Source organism: Dama dama, chromosome 7 (genome assembly GCF_033118175.1).
Source record: "Dama dama isolate Ldn47 chromosome 7, ASM3311817v1, whole genome shotgun sequence".
In the NCBI taxonomy this organism is placed as follows: domain Eukaryota; kingdom Metazoa; phylum Chordata; class Mammalia; order Artiodactyla; family Cervidae; genus Dama; species Dama dama.
Window position 1 is genome coordinate 36691584 of NC_083687.1, and position 17881 is coordinate 36709464.

Here is a 17881-nt window from a genome sequence, read left to right on the forward strand (position 1 = left end):
CCCAGTGGAACTGATTTAAAGGAGTGGGGATTGGTGTTGTTCAGATAATTGGCTATAATATAAGTCAGAATGTGGAGAGGGAGATAAAAATGGTAAGAATGAAATTAGGGAGCCATAAGGAGGAAGTTGGTATTTTCATCTAAGAAAAGTAGGTAGCAATTCATCAAGGAGGGGAATCCCTTTTGTACCTTCGAAGAAGGATTAGGTATTTCTGTACAATGTAAGAATATTTGATTTGTAGGTTCTTCTTTAAGTATTTTTATCTGTCATCATCAGAGAGTACAGCTAAGAAGGTAAACTCCTCTAGTGAAATTAACAATACTATGGTAAAAAGTAGACCCAAGTGGCAGGTTTCGTGCACTCTTTCTAGTTCTGTCCTATTCAGCCTTTTAGTCAGTGACTCAATTATCACATTATCTGAGGACAGGAAACTGTGAGGGCTAGTGTATGTGGAATAAAAGACCAAACATCCAGAGCTGTCCTTCTAATAGGGTAACAATTAAAAGCAAATGCATCCACAGTTCTGTGAAAGAAAGTCACTCAGTTGTGTCCGGCTTGTGACCCCATGGACTACACAGTTCATGGGATTCTCCAGGCCAGAATACTGGAGTGGGTAGCCTTTCCCTTCTCCATGGAATCTTCCCAACCCAGGGATCAAACCCAGACCCCTCACATTGCAGACAGATATTTTATCAGCTGAGCCACAAGGGAACCTCCACAGTTCTAGCTCTGTAATTATGTCCAAATAATAAGTGTATGAGGGTTTGGGTGGGAAGAAAAGACCTCATTGGTTTTAGTTCACTGCATGCTGTGAGAGCAGCATCAAAATTCACTGGTATTTTACTCAGCACATGTAAAAGTGTTTCATTGAACAAACACCTAATGGAGGCCTGTTTGATGCAAAGAATGGACATTAGTGAAGAGCACACATGTGGACTTTGTAAATTAGGACTTAAATTTTAATAGAAAAACAGAAATGAGGTAAATTTCAAAGTTAAACGCTATTGGGATCGTGTCAAGAGGGAAAAGCACAGAATACCATATGTCCACATAACAAGGAGACCTGAGCTGTGTCAAAATCACGAAAGCCTGCTTTGTGGAAGTGGTTTTTACTGAGATCTGAAAGATTTTGGGGAGCTAATGAGGTAAAAGAACGAGGGTATTCCAGGGAAATGGAATGGCATTGATAAAGCACTTTAGCCATAAGTGAGAATATAGAGTGAGAAGAACAGACATGAAGGATTCGTCAAGGTCTATTTCATTTCCTGTATCTCTCACATCCTTTGTGTCTTTTCACTTGGCAGAGTCCTCTTTGATTTTTAGTGTCATAATATTCCCAGCTCTTTCTGCTCTCTTTCTTATTCTCTACCAGCACCAACAGCCACAACTCCTCAATCCACATTTTAAAGTTTCTATTGGAGAGTATATAACTCCATTGCTAACACTAGCAAAGGGGTACTCTTTTGCCCCCTTATGATGCCTATGTCAGAAGCTTTCTCTATCTCCTTTATACTTTAATAAAACTTTATTACACACACACACACACACACACACACACACAAATCTTCTGGACATTCAGCTCTCTTGAACTAAATGTTCTTGGTTTCCTGTTGTTTTGTAGAAAAAAGACAAACTCTCCAAAGTGGCATATGTGATTCTCCCAAATGCATAAAAATCCATACAAGCATTTCTCCATTCTAACCCTACAATAATATATAAAGTATATCATGGGAGCATAATCAGGAGAGATACAACATGAATGGTAAAAAGTGAACATTGCTTGTGTTTTTGTCAGACTTGATTATTCACTGATACCTTATAATGCTATATGTATTAATATCTCAGTTGCCTTGATCTAGCATGTCAGAGAAACTTCCTTCATAAGATGATCCTAAATGAATCGACAGATATACTGTTTTCCTATTTTTCCACATCAATATCCCATCAACCTTTCAAAGCTCCATCATAAACCCATCCCATTTGCATCACTCCTATGACACATTCAGATTGCTCCTAGCTTTACCTCAATCTACTGTAGCAACGTGTTGGCTTCATGTCTTCTTCTTCACCCTACCATGCAATATAGTAATTTGTGTATTTATTTCACCCTCTCCTTCTCCACAAGTGGAGGGCCTGCTTCTGGAAAATAGAGACTTTTTCAAACTTCAGTTGAAGTCCTCACTGTATCCATGACATGTGAGTTACTAATCTATAAAGTCAGTGAACTTCAAAGGTGCTTCATTTGTTTGTTTCCCTTCAGTAACCACTGCTGCTATTCTTGATATAGCAGGGCCATTTCTTCAAATGTAATCTTACAAGAAAATCTGTAAAAGAGGGGAAAATCAAAGCTTTCTGGATGGCAAGGGAGTGATTGTTAAATTCTGTCCAAATATCCCCTCCTTGGCTATTCCTGACTGACTCTATAGAATATCTATGGCTCTGTTCAATATTGTCTGAAATCTACCATATTCAATTTATATCTCACAGTTAAGCAAGGAAAGACTTCTCAGTGTCACCACCTTTGTTCTTGATGTAAAGTCCTAAATTTATGATGAAAAAAATTTTATAAGAGACAAATACATAAGATGTGTGTGGTCTATTGGTGAGTGTATGTTTCCTCCAATTGCATTGTCCCCTTTATTGCCAAATTTTCCCTCAAATAAATACCATCCTCTCTGCTGGAAATATCTAGACATTGAAGGAAAGAAAGGTAAGCAATAACACAATAGAATTAGATGTTTTGGGCTGTAAATGACTTAGAAAGTGCTTACAGGTTTTTGTTTTTTTTTTTTTTTTTTTTTTTTTGGTCTTTTACATTTTGGAAGAAGAAAGTGAAAATACAAGAAAGCTGACACTTTATATGCATGAAGGAGCCAAAGGAGGTATTCATAGATTGCTTTGAGGCAGAGTATTCTGTAATGTTCTGAAAGGTTTGGGCCATCCCAGGTAGAGGCATGGGCAGGACTCAGTAAACAATAATCCTGGCTATGAGGGAAGAGGCTGGTTTTGGTGGACAGTGTTCCTGTATGTGGGCGAAAGGAGTCTTTGTATAAAAGAAGATAATTTGGCTGGAATCTGTCCTGAAGAGTTGCCAGGCTTTGTTCATCTCTAGAACTATGGCATCTAGTAATAGCAGAGGTGTACTCCTAATATAAAGGACAATTTAAGGAAATAGGGGAGAGAAGAAAAAATGGAACTAAAAGGGAATATGAGATATTTGGACCTGCATGACCATGCTGTGGAAATCCATTTCCATTGTTATAAGACTGTGATATTTTGCTATAGCAACCCAGAAGAACTTAGATAGCATCCTAACAATCTTTCGAAGGTTCAGTAAACCTCATGCTATTTGTACAAAGGTGTGAAGCACTGATCTTGTCTGGTGTAACACTGTGACAGTGGGCTGACCGTTCGCGGCTAGCTTTCATAAAGAATCCTGAAAATTCAGTCTTCTTGGTAGCAAGACCAGAACCATGAACAATTATCTAATTCTTTGATTCTAATAACTTGACCCAGAATAATCTTCTGTGATTATTACATAATCTCTTAATGGTCTTCTTTGTAATGACAGATTCTGCTATTTGTGACTAATTTTTTTTCATTTATTTTTATTAGTTGGAGGCTAATTACTTTACAATATTGTAGTGGTTTTTGTCATACACTGACATGAATCAGCCATGGATTTACATGTATTCCCCATCCCAATCCCCCCTCCCACCTCCCTCTCCACCCGATTCCTCTGGGTCTTCCCAGTGTACCAGGCCCAAGCACTTGTGTCATGCATCCAGCCTGGGCTGGTGATCTGTTTCACCCTAGATAATACACATGTTTCGATGCTTTTCTCTCTAAACATCCCACCCTCGCCTTCTCCTACAGAGTCCAAAATTCTGTTCTGTACTTCTGTATCTCTTTTTTGTTTCGCATATAGGGTTATCGTTACCATCTGTCTAAATTCCATATATATGTGTTAGTATACTCTATTGGTCTTTATCTTTCTGGCTTACTTCACTCTGTATAATGGGCTCCAGTTTCAGGAGCTTCATTCTCTCAATTATAGGGGTGGATTTTCTTTTGATTTTCAATTACATGAAAATAAGAAATGTTAACAAATTACCCTCTGAGATTTTGACATCTCTACAGAGTATGTGTTTAATTTTTTAAGAGGAGACCCATTTCACAGAGTATGCATGAAAAAGCTGTAAATTTCAAAGAAGCTTGCTATGGGATAGATCATTAGGACCATTTCAGAGCTGGATCGGATGGATGTGGATTTAGCACTCGTCGCTGATTCGGCAGGCCAGGATCTTGCTGTACATGTCAACTGTACGGGAATCCCTGCTCAGGCACTTGAACAGTTTATAAAATGCAGAATGACGCATATCTTCATCGCTGGACACCAGGGATCGGTATCCTGACCAGTAAATGCGATTCTTGGTCATATTCAATCTGAGTGGATCAACAATCTGAATACCCAAAAGAAAATGACTTTTTATTCATTTTATCGTTATCTGCTTATCTTTGACCCTTGTAAGTATAAATTAAGATTTGGGGAATACATACGAATAGAAAACTCTCTAGATATGGATTTTGGAGCCAACCTTTGAGAAAACAATTAGGAATCTAAAAAGTAGAAACATAACTCAAGTTAATTTTAACTTTCTCTTTTTTCCTTCCCACTCTCATCCTTTGATTTGAGAAGAACAGAGAAAGAAGACAAGTGGAACTTGAAGAGCAGATGTCCTGGGATACTTTGAAGAAAATGCTGAGCTTGGACATTCTGTTCTCTAGTTCTCTTACTCTTGAAAATATTTCAACCACCTGTGCCTAGGAAGGGGCAAGCTTCGGTGGAATTGTGTGCAATGCAGGGAAGGCTGCATATGAGAAAAATTGCAGTGAAATTCTGATTCCTTTACAGTAGACTCTATCACTATGAATGACTAGGCTCCTGCTTTATGTAGTAGCAGTCTAGCATGTAGAAGTCATGAATCTTTTTCTTACAAAATGAGATATTTCAAATCTCCTAATGCATTACAGACTCATCAACAAAGCAAGAAAGCCCTCTACAGGATGCTCACCTTGCTGAATCGCCTCTCTAAAATTGTTTGCAATTGAAATAATTTTTTAAAATTCTCTCTGGCACTTGATAGAATAGTATCTGAGAGGTCGTTCTCAAACCGCAGGTCATGGGTTAGATCATACAGAGGACCATTCCAGAGGTACTGTAAGGTGAGTATCCACTTAGTAAGGTCTTCATTCTAAGCAAACATAAGAAACAGCTTCATTAAAATAATCATAATTCAGTGGTTTTGGTAACATGTGATCTTTGCTCAGAGCAGCTAACCTACAAGACTTCTGTTAATTCTTATGTGTATGCAGAGATTTTTGAAGGTAGTAAAAGTTGCAAAATGATAAAATGTAAGTGTTAGCTCACACTTCACTGAATTATTAACAATCTGGTTTACTTTAGGCATTAATTCTTCTGATGAGTTCTAATTTATAACATGAAGAATATTCTTTTTTCCTCTGAAATTCTACCACCCACTGAGTGAGGTCTTTTATGTTTGTATATTTGCTTGAGAGAAATCTAAGTATTTTATGACAAGTCAGTATGTGCCTGCAGTACCTGACTCAGGAAAGAGGCATTCTACCTGTGCCCACGTCACTGTCACCCAGTGATTCTTTCGTATTAAAGAATCAGATGAGTCATTCGTATTGAGTTTCGGTTGGTAATTTGTTTTACAATATTACAATGAAGAAGACATGACATTCACAAACAGGCTCTCTTTCCTCAGTTGATCCCAACGCCAGCCCCCATGCTGGTATCAGAAAAGTCTGTCTTGTTGACATGTGTCCGGGCAGAAAATGGCACAGCGTTGTCTTTAGTAACAGTATCAGTGGGATTTACAATGGAGGGTTTTCCCCCCAGGTTCACTACTAGTAGTAGAATTGAGCATGTAGATCCCAGGAGGCTGAAGATCTCTAGTTAATATGCTTGATTTCATTATAGACATGAACTGTTTTAGTGGTAAAGAACAGAGAACTGAGTAGGATGAAATATAGTAATGCACATAAAGTGCTTAGTAAAATGTATGGCCATGTAGTAACTCTCAATAAACTTAAAATTCAAGCTTATTGAAAAATCCCTTGTCCTCCTCCTTTTTGAAGTTTTCCTTTACTTGATCATCCTTATTATTAATGAGCTTAACAGAGGAAAAGAATGCTGATATCATTAAGAAAGTTGTAGAGAGAAAAGATAGAATTTTAAGGGGGGGATGCATGTCAAAATATTTTAAATAATGTTAAGACGAAGGATAATGCAGGAAATCAGAAAGGAGAGATTATAATGGTGAAAATTTGGAGCTGCCATTAATCATTGAGGCTTGTATGTAACATGTATTGATCTCAGAACAGAGGCAATGGTTGCAGCCATGAGAAGCAAAGCAATGTTATATAGGCCAATGTGGGGGAAACTTACAAATTAAAAATAAATGGTGACAGAGGAGTCATTGAGAGTGACAAATGAAGGAGGTGTCATTGAAGTAGAAGCAGAGTCAGGAGAGCTTTGAAAGGCAGACACGCTGGCTATAGTGGTGCAGTATAGGACTCCCACATACGAGTCACTAGTAACAGGGATTACTCAATACTGGGGTGTGTTACTTATGTATTCATAAATTTGGCAATCTTGTGTTTTACACATGGATGTCCCATTCTTTTCATGATTTTGTACAGAATAATAGCTGCAATCCTGTGTCTAATGCATTGCTTGAACTAAACTTGTCTGCATGGACAATTTATAGATCTGTTATTTATTTTGCTACTACAGATCTTTAGTCACCCCTTGATTTTGCTCATGCTTCATCAACTGCATAATATAATTTCTCTTCAACTGCTTACAGTTCCTCCACCATTTTCTGCATGTACAGTTGCCATTACCTCTAATAACCTGAAGCTTGGTAAGCTACATACTGTCTCATTTGATCTGGTGAAAAACCCAGGTGAAAGACTCACGTTCATCTGCTGGACTTTTTCTCTTTCTTCTGGAGCATGGATTGAATTGGTGTGGCAGTCGCTGGTGGCACTGATATAATCTGGTTTACTCTGGGAATACTTTTCATCCTGAAAGTGATCAGGCAATTAGTTAGGGATGTTGGGCATTCAGTAGATGAGCCCATTACCAGAACATTAACATGTTTTATAGATATGTAATGTTTTTATCAGAGGGGCATCACAGAATTTGAAAGTCATTCTTTTCCTACTTTTTCTATGTATTGTCTCTATAAAAATGATTTTACATCTAACATTTCTAAGTTCAAATTTTTCCCTTTTTTATTTTGTCATTATCTTTTTTTTTTTTTCCTATTTTTTAGTAATTGAACCAAATATAGTACTTTTGTACCAATACTTGGTGCTTCCCAGGTGACGGTAGTGGTAAAGAACATTCCTGCCAATGCAGGAGATACAAGAAGCCTCAGGTTAGATCCCTTGGTGAGGAGCATCCCTCGCGAGAGGGTACAGCAGCACACTCCTGGACTCTCACCTGGCGAATCCTATGGACAGAGGAGCCTCTTGGGCTACATCAGTAGGGTTGCAAAGAGTTGGACACAACTGATGTGACTTAGAATGCATGGATGCACATATATTTAACCATTTAATCTCTTGTTTGTGGGGCTTAGAACCAATATATTCCCTTATAAGGACTAATACAGTAATGACTCTGAATTATCTCTGAACACGCTCACCAAAAAGGTTAGTGTTCATTCAAGATGCAGAATACAATGCTGTTTATGGTGACAAAATGACACGTCCTGGAAAAAATGGCCTAAAGTTATAGGAAATACTAAGCAATGGACTGAGAATAGTAAGAGAAGAAAAATCTAGTTAACACTTTGATAGAGAAAAACTAATCTTTTGCGGAAGTTATGAACAATTCAAGAGATTACTTGGAAGAGGTGGAAAAAAATGGACAGTCAAAAAAGCACCGCCTTTTATTAGCTGTCTGCTCTACTGTGTTCTCCTTGATTGACATAAAAGAATTAACATACAACTTTCATATACCTTCATCAGAAAAAGAATAATTGTGTCCAATTGTAAACTCCCCTTCTATTGTAGCACGAAACCTATTCACTGCAATTCTTAAAGCAATAATTTGTAGCATTAAAAAAACTACCAATAATCGTTTTTGTGATCAGGATTCAGCTTTGTTTAACATGTTCCATCCACCCAGTTCACTGCAGAGCAGTTCTCATTTATTGCCTATTTACTCTGAGCCTGGAGAAGAAAGCCCAGAGAAATACTGAAGTATCAGAATCACCATGCTTCATTTTCCCCAATCCCACCTAAAAGTGCTTTCTGTCAGGTAGTATTATGGACTGAATGGGTGTTCTTCAAATTCATGTGTTAGAGCCCGAACTGCCAAGGTACTGTGTTTTGAAAAGGGTTCCGACTTTTTGGCACGCCATGGTCTATAACCCACCAGACTCCTCTGTCCAGGGGATTTCTCAGGCAAGAATACTGGAGGGGCTTGCCGTTCCCTTTTCCAGGGAATCTTACAGACCCAGGGATAGAACCCAGGTCTCTCCCATTGTGGGCAGATTTGTTACCATCCGAGCCACCAGCAAAGCCCATTAAGGTTAAATGAGCTCTTAGGGTGCAACACTCATCCAATAGGTTTAGTGTCTCCATGAAGCGAAACACCAGAGAATTTTCTCTTCTGTCTCTGTGTCTGTGTGTCTTTTCCTCTGTCTGTCTTCTCCACCCCCCACCCTGTGTGAGGACACACGGAGAAGCCATCCTGGGAAGAAAGAGTTCTTACCAGAACCTCACCTTGCTGGTGCCTGATCTGGGGCTTCTAGCCCCCAGAGCTGTGAGGAAACAAATTTCTGGTGTTTATTCCACTGAGTCTATTGTATTCTTTTATGGCATTCCTAGCTGACAAATACAAAATCTTTTATTTTAGAAATTTAAAGAGAGAAATGAATGAAAGGAAATTGAAAAATTTATTGTACTTCTTAGGAGTCTTTGATATTTCACAAAGCTGGTCGTTTCTTCTATTCCACACTTATAAGCTGACTGCATCTATAACCTAGAGAGTGTGTTATTTAAATTTAGGCTGATGCAGCCCTCTTGTTGAAAGGACAGTATGGCCCAGTCACTTACGTGAAGGTACCTTCTGGGAGTTGTGGGCTACAGTCCATGGGGTCTCAAGAGTTTGAGACGATTTAGCAACTAAACGACCACCACCACAGTACTTACAAACTCATTGAACATTATTGTGGAAAGGTTAAGCATGTCGTGGGACAGCCTGGAGACACGGCTAAACGTTCTTCTAAGGAACTTCAGGGGGACGCCAAACACTTCAGGACCGCAGGACGGGCATACGTTGCCTTGGCACAGGAGCAGATGTGACATGACCAGCAGCAGAAGCAGGCAGGACCCTGCTAAAATAAAAACATGAGCCATTCTGATGATCTAGTCACCTGAGGTTATCAAATCCATCCTGTGGAGGGAAGCCTTCTCTTTCCCTGTGGCTCTGAGCAGGAGTTGGTGCTGTAGTAGCTGGGGTGGGGAAGAAGGAGCGCCTTCTGTGTAAATTTAGGAGGATGATGATATTTGCACAGATAGTTGTAGAAGTAGGTTACTCTCTGCATTTTTGTATTGCTCCCAGAAGTACTTATGTGCTCTGCAAACATTTAGAACTTAAATCTGAGCCAGAGTATTTAGGCCCTTCTTTTAAGACAGTTTAATTTTGGGACTCTGCAGACTCTGAGCAGCGAGGCCCTCTAGGAGTGTGTTATTTATTCACTCTACACTGAATAGTGCTTGAATTTTAGACACTGAAATGACAAGAAGTATACAGTTGATCTGTGTGGCTTACCATCATGCTGGGGTAAGAGTAAACATATGACTGACTGATCACTACTATTGAGTACAGAGAGAATACTAAGAGAAAAAGGTACTGTACCTTGGATCTGCTAACTCACCTTCCTAACCCCATACATGTCTTTGATATTTTCCCCAAAGCTTTAAAACATGTTAAAATCTGTGTTTCACAATAACCCTGTGAGATAGCCTTCATCTTCACTGCAAACATCAAGTTATGTTAATGAAGATGCAATGTCTTGGAAAGGACAAATAATTTTCCCAGGTCCCATTATTAGCAGTTGGAGGTGACTGGGCACCAATGCAGTCATCTGTCCACTTCCTGACATCACATCACACATGCCTGTGTGCTCTCGGTCTGCATGTGTGTAACCAGGACCACATCAGGAGCTGTGATGACTCTGCTTGCAGAGAAAAATATTTTGTCTTTGACTGCAAAATAGCAGTGACCCTAGAACACTGGTTTCATCCACTTGTTCTGCTCTGTCTACAAAACACTCACTGTTAAAGTCTTTGACAATTATCAGTGTGGGGGCCTGGTTCTCCTGGCTAGCCTTTCTTCTAGGCACCTTGACAGCTCTTTTACTTTTATGCATCCTTAATCTTCTTATTACGTTTGTTTCTTCGAGAAAATGGCAGGTAAATCTCCAGATGGTCATCCAAGAATCTTACCTCTCAGCACCCAGGCCCCCGTCACTGGCTCTGAGGACACGGCCTGGCGTTTCCTGACTGTGATGTTTCAGGGAGAAAATCCATCTGTCTGGTCGGGAGCACATTCTGACAACCATGGGGCTGAGTTTTTGAACCATCTCCAAACATCTCCACTTTGATAGGAGAACTAGACCTTCAGGCTTCCATGATGTATTGAAATATTTCAGAAATTATTCCTGGCCCTACCTTTGGCCAACAGAAGCATAAAATCATAGACTCTTGCAAGTATAACTTTAAAATTACTTTTCCTGTGTGTCCTCTGTAAGTAAGCAGAATTTAAGACTGAAGTGAGCAAGAATCAGTTTGGACAAGAGAAATGATAAAATAGAGATTTTATCCTCCTGAATGAGATCTCAACATGATTCTTTTTCCAATTTACCAGAACAGTGGTAATTTAATTAATGATAAGGTATCAGCATTTACTAGGTTTTCTCTGCTCTTAGTTAGTTTAAAGGGGCATGGTACCTAAGAATAAAATGTTTATTTAAAATTAGGTGGTGAAAACCAAAGATGTGGTTCTCAAAAAGAAGATATATAAATTGGAGAAATTTGGGACTATCTCTCTCATCAACTAAAGAGCTTATTGTGACAGGCAAGGAGAATAATAGCTTGTATAACATAGACGTATTTGTGTGCATATATTTCTGTGCATGTATACATGTGTTACGAATAAATATATGTTTAATTCCTACATGGAACTTTGGACCTTATAAAATTCAGTTATAAAACAGGCAGTAAATGTAGCAGAATACCCTAATTCCTAAAATAATTGATCATTTGTTGTTTGATGACTAACTATATGATTTTTTTTTTCTTTTAAAGTGTTATTTGTATGTTTGCTTTGGTAACACATATATTAAAAAATTGGAATAATCCTGAGAAGATTAGCATGGCCCCTGCCCAAGGATGACACACAAATCTGTGAAGCCTTCCATATTTTTCTGTAACAACTTCCAGGGGTGCAATGTGAAGAAAGGTGGGGAGGAGGTTCAAGGTTGACAAGACATAAGTAAACCTATGGCTGACCCATGTTGATGTTTGGCAATCCAGTATTGTAAAGGAATTGCCCTTCAATTAAAAATCAATAAATTTAACTATTAGAACTGTTAATGGGGATCATATAACAGGTTCAGATATCCATTGTATGACTAAAGAGGATCTGACTGGAAACTGAGGTGTCAATTATCATTGCTTAGTGATTCATTAACTTTTTAGTTGAATGAGAAAAGTAAACTAACAAACACTATTGTCTGTGACTCACTGTCATAGCAAGCTATAATCCTTGTCTGTGTTCGCCTTTAGGAGGTATAGTGCCCAAACTTTGAAACTGAGGTTGTTCCCAGAAGCGCACATTCATGTGTCCTGCCCAGGGTTTCTGTTCCTGATGCTGGAGGCTTCTGTTCGCTGGTCCACTAGGTCCGAAACTTTCTCTCCTGAGCATTCTCTGGTTCTATCACGTGCACAAGTCTTTGTATTTTGGTTGTCTAATTTGATTCTCTTATTCTTTTGATCAGACTACCAAGTCTTTTTTACGATTTACTTTTCAGACCCTTTTGTGCTTTGATTTTTCTGATGCTCATTAGTGTATTTGCTTCCATGTCTACATTTCTGAGTAGTTCTCAGTATCTACATATACCCTACTGTATTTCCTTACTGTCTGGATTTTGGTGTTTAGCATCAGCATACTTTTATGAACTGCATTTTCCTTCTGGTGAAGTTTCTGGTATACAGCTTAAGCTGGTTGGCTCCCATCTGGCTTGTTTGTGTTATCCAAAAAAATTAGAGATATCTTCTTTCTTTCTAGGCAATACTGCCCCTTTTTTTTTGATACCGTTGCTAATTTTCTGTGATTTCACTTCCTGCCTCATAAGCTTTGTCTTTCTCAATCTACTGTAACTTGAGTGCTATGTGTCTCTATGTTGGTATCACAATTTTATTTTATTTTGCTAATTTTAATTGGAGGCTAAATACTTTACAATATTGTATTGGTTTTGCCATTCATTGACAGGAATCTGCCATGGCTGTACAAGTGTTCCCCATCCTGAACCACCTTCCCACCTCCTTCCCCATCCCTTCCTTCTGGGTCATCCTAGTGCACGAGCCCCGAGCACCCTGGATCATGCATTGAACCTGGACTAGCGATTTGGGTCACATATGATAGTATACATGTTTTAGTGCCATTCCCACAAGTCATCCCACCCTCACCTCTCCCACAGAATCCAAAAGACTGTTCTTTATGTCTTTGTGTCTTTATGTGTCTCACATACAGGGCTATTGTTCCCATCTTTCTAAAATCAATATATATGCATTAGTATACTGTATTGCTGTTTCTCTTTCTGGCTTACTTCACTCTATATAATAGGGTCCAGTTTCATCCACCTCATTAGAACTGATTCAAATCTATTCTTTTTTAATGGCTGAGTAATATTCCATTGTGTATATGTACCACAGCTTTCTCATCCATTGGTCTGCTGATGGGCATCTAGGTTGCTTCCATGTCCTGCCTATTATAAACAGTGTTGCAGTGAACATTGGGGTACACATGTCTCTTTCCTTTCTGGTTTCCTCAGTGTGTATGCCCAGTAGTGGGATAGCTCGGTCATCTGGCTGTTGTGTTTCCAGTATTTTAAGGAATCTCCACCCTGTTCTCCATAGTGTCTGTATTACTACATTAACTAAATATCAATCTAATATACCAGAGGATTAAAGGGAATAAAATTACAATAGTATTAGTAACAATAAAGTCCCCCAAATTATAATACAGTAATTCTCCCAGTTTTAAATGACTTTCTACCCATGTATTATTGAGGTCCCCTACTCACAATTTACTAGGTGTTTCAATTTTGAAATAGAATGTAGAAAACAATGGAGTTGAAAATTCTGAAAATCACTTTGGATTTTAGATGCCTCAAGATTAAGTATGTAATTATTAGTTTTTTATGTTTTTTTATGGTTTTTAGAGCAATTCATAGCACACAGCTCAGTGTACGGTAATTGCTATTGAGTGAAGGATGTATACCGTGAACTGAAATCACCAAACAGGTGATTGGAAATAAAGAAAGCAGTGCCAGGAAGACAGAGGCTTTTGTTCTGGAAGGAAAAGCTTACAGTGTGTCTCATCTACAGTCTGATCTTCAGATTTTTCAAATCACTCACTCTTCCTTGCTCAGTTAATAATTTGAGTTGTTTGATTTTTTTTCCCACTGAGTTGCATGAGTCTCTTATATAAACTATATATGAAGCCCTTACCAAATATGTGATTTGCAATTTTTTTTTCATTCCAAAGGTTGCCATTTAATTTTATTGATGGCTTCATTTACTATGCAGAAGGTTTTGAGTTTGATGTGGTCTCACTAGTTTATTTTTGCAGCACTTGTCTTTGTTTTTGATGACTGACTTGTTTGAGCTGCTTGTATTTTTGAAAGCAATCCTTTATCAGTTGTTTTATTTGCTATTATCTTCTCCCATTCTTACCAAAAGACACAGACTGGATGAATGGTTACAGAAACAAGACCCATATATATGCTGTCTACAAGAGGCCCATTTTTGTCCTACAGACACACACAGACTGAAAGTCAGAGGATGGAAAAAGATATTGCATGCAAATGGAAATCAAATGAAAGCTGGATTGGCAATTTGCATGTCAGAAAAAATAGACCTTAAAATAAAAACTATTATAAGAGATAAAGAAAGACACTACCAAATGATCAAGGGTCAGTCCAAGAAAAAGACAGAACAATTTTAAATATTTATGTAGCCAACATAGGAGCAACTCAATACATAAGATAAACACTAACTGACAGAAAAGGGGAAATTAACAGTAACACAATAATAGTAGGGCATGTTAACACTGGACCTGTACCAATGGACAGATCAACAAAACAGAATATTAATAAGGAAACATAAGCCTACAAGGAAATATTAGAGCAAACAGACCTAATTGGTATCTTCAGCACATTCCATCCAAATGCAGAATAAACTTTCTTCTCAAGTGCACATGGAACATTTTCCTCATTGTGGGTCACAAATCAAACCTCAGTAAATTTAAGGAAATTGAAATTATATCAAGCATTTTCTCTGACCTCAACACTATGAGACTAGATATAGATTATAGGGGAAAAAATAACTTTAAAGAATACAAACACATGGAGATTCAACCACACATTTCTAAATAATAAACAAGTTACTGAAGAAATAAGGGAAATCAAAACAATCCTAGAAACAAAGCACAATGAAAACATGATGATCTAAAACCTATAGGATGCAACAAAAGCAATTCTAAGAGCGAAGGTCATAGTAATACAAATCCTACCTCAAGAAGCAAATTGAATAGACAAGCTAACTTTACTTATCTTTAGCTCTTTTTAAATTTCTCTTATCAATGTCTTAAAGGTTTTGTATCAAATCTTTCATCACCTTGCTTTAGTCAATTTCTGTTTTATCTTTTTGTGATGCAATAGTAAATGGGCTTGTTTGCTTTATTCAACTTTCTGATAGTTCATTCTTGATATATAGGTAGGCAATAGAGTTTCGTATAACATAATATACATTTTCCCACAAATAAGACATATAGATGGTCAAGAGGTATATGATAAGATGCTTAGCATTTCTAATAATCAAAGGAAATGCAGATCAAAAGTACAAGAGATATCACTTCACACCTGTTTGAATGGCTAGTACCAAAAATGTAAGAAATGACAGATCTTGTGGAGGTTGTGGAGAAAAAGGAGTGCTTATGCACTGTTGGTAGGGATGTATACTGGTCCAATTCCCATGGAAAAATACTATGGAGATTCCTCAAGAAATTTAAAAGAGAACTGTTATGTGATCCATTATCCCACTTCTGGATATACAGTCAAAGGAAATGAAATCATTTTCTCAAAGAGAGATCTGTATCCCCATGTTCATTGCAGCATTATTCACAATAGCCTTGATATAGGAATAAGCTGAGTATCACCATTTCAATAGGTGAACGGATTAAAACAATGTGATGTGACACATATAGGTTAATATTACTTAGCCATTGGAAAAAGAAAGAAATCCTTCCATTTATGGCAACATGGATGAAACTGGAGGGCATTACACTAAGTAAACTAAGCCAGAGAAAGAAAAATAAAATATGATCTCAATTGTAAGGAATCTCAGAAAAAAAAAAAATCTCTGAGAGAGTGGACATCATCAAGTGGCATGCTGACTCAATGGACATGAGTTTGAGTAACCTCTGCGAGTTGGGGATGGAAAGGGAAGCCTGGCATGCTGCAGTCCATGGGGTCACAAAGATTTGGACAAAACTGAATGACTGACTCAACAGAGGAGAGTGGAACTTAACTGTAATCTCACCAAAAAACAAAAGTTAAACATGTGTGGTGATGGCAATGTTACTTAATAGAAAGGGAAGCTCGTTTCTAATACATCCACAAACGGTGGTGGACAAGATGATGGAGGGGTAGATGGAAGTGGGGTACACCTCTCTCCACCGATGCATCAAGAAGGTCTAAAGACACAGCAGTTCTCACAGAAGACCAGGTGAATAGTGGCAGGAATCCCTGACTACTGAGAAGGAATATCCGGATCCATACAGAACTCAGTAGGACAAAGGAAAGAAGGGACAAGGAGGAAAGGGAAAGAAGGAGGAGAGCACGTGGGACCAGCCTGCATCTGGGGGTGAGGGAGCTGATGCGCAGGGGAGAGATCCCTGCATTCATGGCCGTCCACTGGAATGGAGGAGTCATTTGAAGCTGTTGGGGAGTGAACTAACTAACCTGTGACCGTCTGAACGGAGTGAGAACCACATAGACAAGCCATTCTGCTGCCTTTCATACCTCGGACAGGGTTGTAAGTCCACTGGTGTCCACGGAAGCTGGGAGCTGAGGCCATGGAGATTGTGGAATGATCCCAGGGTGAGGACTCCTGTTGCCCGTGGGAGTCAGCCAGATGGGATGGTATGGAGGAAATCTGTTGCATCAAATGCTTCTTAAGGAAAGCCACGAGGCCATAAATGTAGGGTTCAACTGCCCGTGGAGTAGAGCTATCTCTTTCTCCATGCTGGTACCTTTAGGTTGAGCAATAGAGAAAGACTTCAGTGAGGGTGGTCCTTGAGTGCCTGATGCACTAAGCACCGAATAGTTTTGAATGTCTATATACCATACCCTACCCTATTCTCTGTCTAAATTGTGGGTTTTAGCATTGTAATATTTTTATGAACTGAAATTTCCTTGGTAGAGTTTCTGATTTACAAATAAAGCTAATTCCTCACATCTGGCTCGTTCTTGGTGTTTGGAGAAACTTTGACAACCTCCCTCCTCTCAAGGCAATACTGCCCTTTACTTTACTACCATTGCTGACTTCCCATACTTTCACTTCTTGGCTAATGTATTCTATGTCTTTCTATATTCACTATTACTTTAGTACTATGTGTCCGTATGTTGCTATTAATATTTATAATAAATTAGTAACCCAAATGCAGTAGAAAATCAAAAGGACTACAGTTTCAACACTAGTAATAAATTACCTCCAAATTATAATCCATTAACGCTCCCATTTGAAACTGATTTTCTATCGATATATTAGTGAGGTCTCTTCCCTCATTTTCTTTAGTAGGTGGCTCAATTGTGAAATGAAATACAGAAAACAATGGAGTGGTCAGGTCTGGAAATTTCCTTCCGTTTGATATGCCTCATTAGTAAGTATGCAAATATTAGTTGTTTTTTTTTTCCCCCTGTGAGGCTGTACTTGGTACATTATTTTAGCTCACTGTGGGGTGATTTCTATTGACTGAAGAATGTACACTCTGAACTGTAATGTCAAACACGTGAGTGGAGATGAAGAAAGTGATGCCAGGAAGGCACAGGTTTATGTGGTTCTAGCAGCAAAACCTTGCTGTGTCTCTCATTATAGCCTAATCTTCAGATTTATTGAAACTCTTACTTTTCTTATGCTCCATTAAAAATTTGGATTATTGGGGTTTTTTTGCCCTTGAGTTGTATGTCTCATTTTTTTTTTTTTTTACTATTAACCCCTTATGAAATATATGATTTGGAAATATCTTCTGTCAATTTGTAAATTGCCATTTGGTTTTGTTGATGATCCTTTTTTGGAGTTTGATGTGGTCCCACTTGTTTGTTTTTGCAGTTGTTGCCTTTGCTTTTAGTGTGAAACCCAAAAACTCATTGCAAAGACCAATGGCAAGAAGGTTACCTCAATGTTTTCTTCTAGGAGTTTAATCACTTAAAGTCTTATGTTCAACATTTTAATCCCTTTTTAGTTGATTTCTGTGTATGCTAAAAGACAG

General features: G+C 38.3%; 1 non-coding gene and 1 pseudogene across 1 annotated transcript; one reads left to right on the top strand and one right to left on the bottom strand.

The window, feature by feature from the left end:
* Positions 1-4271: 4271 nt before the first annotated feature.
* Positions 4272-16586, bottom strand: LOC133059169 (placental prolactin-related protein 3-like; annotated as a pseudogene).
* LOC133060094 (U6 spliceosomal RNA) lies at positions 11423-11531 on the top strand. The gene has a single exon (XR_009693756.1). It is a non-coding gene; the product is annotated as a U6 spliceosomal RNA (small nuclear RNA).
* Positions 16587-17881: the final 1295 nt, after the last annotated feature.